At 40.4% G+C, this 3,583-nt stretch overlaps 1 pseudogene; it reads right to left on the bottom strand.

Moving 5' to 3' along the window:
* Positions 1 to 415: 415 nt before the first annotated feature.
* LOC123653806 lies at positions 416 to 3,277 on the bottom strand (annotated as a pseudogene).
* Between the last annotated feature and the right edge of the window lie 306 nt (positions 3,278 to 3,583).

Below are 3,583 nucleotides of genomic sequence, written 5' to 3'. Positions count from 1 at the left end.
GTATTAAGTATTACCAGTAAAAGAAACGTATTTGTGAATTAAAATATATTCTTTTTATTAAGAACACAAAAAATGAAGTAATAATAAATAAGCAAAGTTTAACACTAATAATCTGTTGAAAATATAATTAATTAGGTATGCGTGTTACGGAAATGGTATACAAAGTAAAATACGTACGTTAGTTAGTCAGATTAATGACATCAGCACTGAGAAAAAAACATCATAGTTAATACTAAGGCATCCCGATAAATAATTGCTTCGTTTAACTCAAATGTCATTACAAATCAAGATTCACCTATGCTTATAAGGTTTTATGACTCCTTATTTACTTTTTTATTTAATGCACACATATTTCTACAATTGCTGTTTTAGTGATTATACACTCATACCATAGTACTAATAGCTCAATTTTAGTTCAGCCTATTGCAGTCCACTGCTGGACATAGGCCTCACCAAGTTCGCGCTAGATATCCCGATTTTCCACAATCCTCATCCAGCCTACACCGGCAATCTTACGTAAATCTTCGGTGCTGCGGGCCGGGGCACGTCCCACACTGCAATTGGCAAGACGCGGTCTCCACTCCAGGACACGTCTGCTCTAACGGCCATCGGTCCCGCGACACCGATAGAGAGAAACCCTAAACATAGCCTATTCTGATTTTAAGCTTATGGACCAGTCCCTTCGACAGTGTCCACGTTTCGTCTCCGTCTGTTAAAACAGGCAGGATGTATTGCTCGAAGAAGAAGCATTGCAGAATCTTCGAAGTAAAGACTCGACGAAGCCTGCCAAATGCCGACCAGTCCAACCGAATCCTCCTATCGGACTCCTTCTCGAAGTTGTTGCGGCCTAGCTGAAAGGTATAGCCTAGGTAAATATAATCCTCAACAACTTCGAGAAGGGTACCCATCGACCGATACAGATCTTGGTATGACTTGGTTGTTAAACATAAATTTCGTTTTTGCCAAGTTAATACCGAGACCGAGTCGTCGGAAGGACTCGTTTAGCCCACCCAGCATTTGGCCTAGCTCATTCAACGTCTCCGTAAAGATGAAGATATCGTCGGCAAAACGAAGGTGAGAGATGTAATCACCATTGATGTTGTTGCCTCGTTTCGCTCGATCCAAGGTCTTAAAGACATCCTCCAGGGCAGTGGCAAATAGTTTTGGTGATATTATATCTGCTTGGCTTAGGTAAATGAGTCTTGTTCTCTGATCCAGGGTATAGTAGTAGTAGTACGGGTAGGGTCGCCGCATCGTAAACACATCTCAGTACCTCGATATATCGCCAGTCGATCTTTGTAGAGAACAGCCCAGGTCTCAACAGAGTCACAGGCTTTCTCGTAGTCCACAAATGCCATACACAGCGGCTGATTACATTCTTCTGTCTTTTGTTTATTCTGCCGAACAATATGGATGTTGTCTACGGTGCTATAACCATTTCGAAACCCAACCAGCACCGGTGATTAGGATATGTTGAATATTGTGGCGAGACGTTTCATACCGATCCTCACAAAAAACTTATATATCTGGCTCAGAAGTGAGATCGGTCTGTAATTCTTCACGAGAGACTTATAATTATAGGCGTGGAACTCCAATAGACAACGGCGTTAAAGAGTTTCGCCAAGGCTTTTAGTACAGGTCGACCTGCGGCCATAAGGAGGATAACTCTATCATCCCCCGGGACGCTTTAGTTTTTAAGATGCTCGAATGCCACACTAATCTCGTCAACTTCGATATCCGGGATGTCTTCCGAAAAATGACGCAACAATGGTGCACGTGGATCTTCGGTATCTCGAGTTTCAAGCTTGTATGCGCACGACGAATTCAGCTGTCCGTAGAATTTCTCGACCTCTTCTCGGATCTGAGGGCGAGTGCAATACAGTTCTGCCGTCCATTATTTTGAGCTTCGCAAGAAAGCTTCCCCCCGATGGTCTTTGAAAAACCTTTGACCCCCTATTCTGCTCTATTAATAGTTGTAATATGTCTCGTATTAGAGCAGTGGAGATCTCTGCGTACAAATTTCCGTATCCTCTTGGAAAGAGCCTTCTGTTTCGGTGAAGCTGCTTGAGTAGCGGGCATTTCGCGCCTACGCCGCATCATATCCCACCGTCGTGTACACACCGTCTTCACTACGTTGTCGGTCCTCTCGTCCACGTCGCTAGTAGTTTCCAGCGAATCGAAACGATTCTGGAGTTCCATTTGAAACTGTTCGGAGCCATATAGTATTTGGGCAGCATAGGTTGGAGAATAGATTTCATCAAACGGGCCCGCTCTTTGCGTAGGCTTAAATTCAGTGTCCCGTAGTAGCCGGTGGTCGCTGCTGGTGTTAAACCTATTAACCACTGAGAAAACTCTGAAATATATGCATTTTATCCGCTATGATGAAATCTATCTCGTTCCTCGTCACAGTACCCGGGATCTGTCATGTCCACCGCCTTAGGAGCTTCTTCTCAAAAAAGGAGTTCATAAAAAAGAGCCATCTAGCCAGCTGTGGGTAATTTTTTTTTTTTTTTGTATTGAAACCTTCCGTGGGCTTTAAGAAACATACAAAAAATAAATTAGCCGAATTGGTCGAGCCATTCTCAAGTTATGCGGTTAACAACATTCATTTTTATTTATATAGATTTGTACACCGTAAGGTGGAATATGTTTAGATTATACTAATTTTGACCTTGTATAACTAAAATACCACATTCTTGCAAGTAAAGGGTTGTTGTTATAATTATACTTTTTATTTCTTTACTCCCTCACAAACAAACATATTTAATAATATAAAAAATAATGCTCTTCTGGTGGCAGGTTGAGGCCAAAGCCGCCGGTAGTTAACCCTCCAACTGACTGGCTGAGGAACCTTCTGCCCTGTGGCAGAGGAAACACTGCCTTTTGAATTCGACCTAACTGAATTGATCTAACAGTCAAGCAAAATTATCTTAAGATGTTAGGATTATATAGGGTATTAGGATGGAGGCCTAAAATAACATACAAAAAAATAAATTAGCCGAATTGGTCCAGCCATTCTTGAGTTATGCGCTTAGCAACATTCATTTTTATTTATATAAAAGAATAAGATTAATGAGTTACGCTAAAATAAATTTGACATTATTAACAATAGATTCTTCATTGAATTAGTCATATAGTATCATATATACGCTAAGTCTAAGTAGTTTGCCACCCTTTTTAGAAAAATCCTCACAATTACTACACATCATTACATAGTTTAAATCAAAGTCGCTTCCCGCTGTCCGTATGCTTAGACCTTTAAAACGACGCAACCCATTTTGATGCGGTTTTCTTTAGTAAATAGAGTGAATCCAGAGAAAGGTTTATATTTACAATACATGCATAATATAGTAGAGGAACACTGATAGTTTTTGAAACCGTGCGAAGCCAGGGCGGATCGCTAGTAAATTACATATCATTTTATAAATAATTGCTTGCTCTATCGGCATGCATAACTAAAAATTTAAAATATTTAAAAAGGAAGGTTAGGTATGTTTTCAGAAGAAGAAATGCTATTTTTCCTCAAATCAACGAGCTTGAGACCGCGGGCTCCAGCTAGTTGATATATAATAGAATTTCCTAC

Source organism: Melitaea cinxia, chromosome 5, assembly GCF_905220565.1.
Source record: "Melitaea cinxia chromosome 5, ilMelCinx1.1, whole genome shotgun sequence".
Lineage (NCBI taxonomy): Eukaryota > Metazoa > Arthropoda > Insecta > Lepidoptera > Nymphalidae > Melitaea > Melitaea cinxia.
The sequence above is the reverse complement of the archived record's forward strand: the minus strand, read 5'-3'. Positions and strand labels throughout refer to the sequence as shown.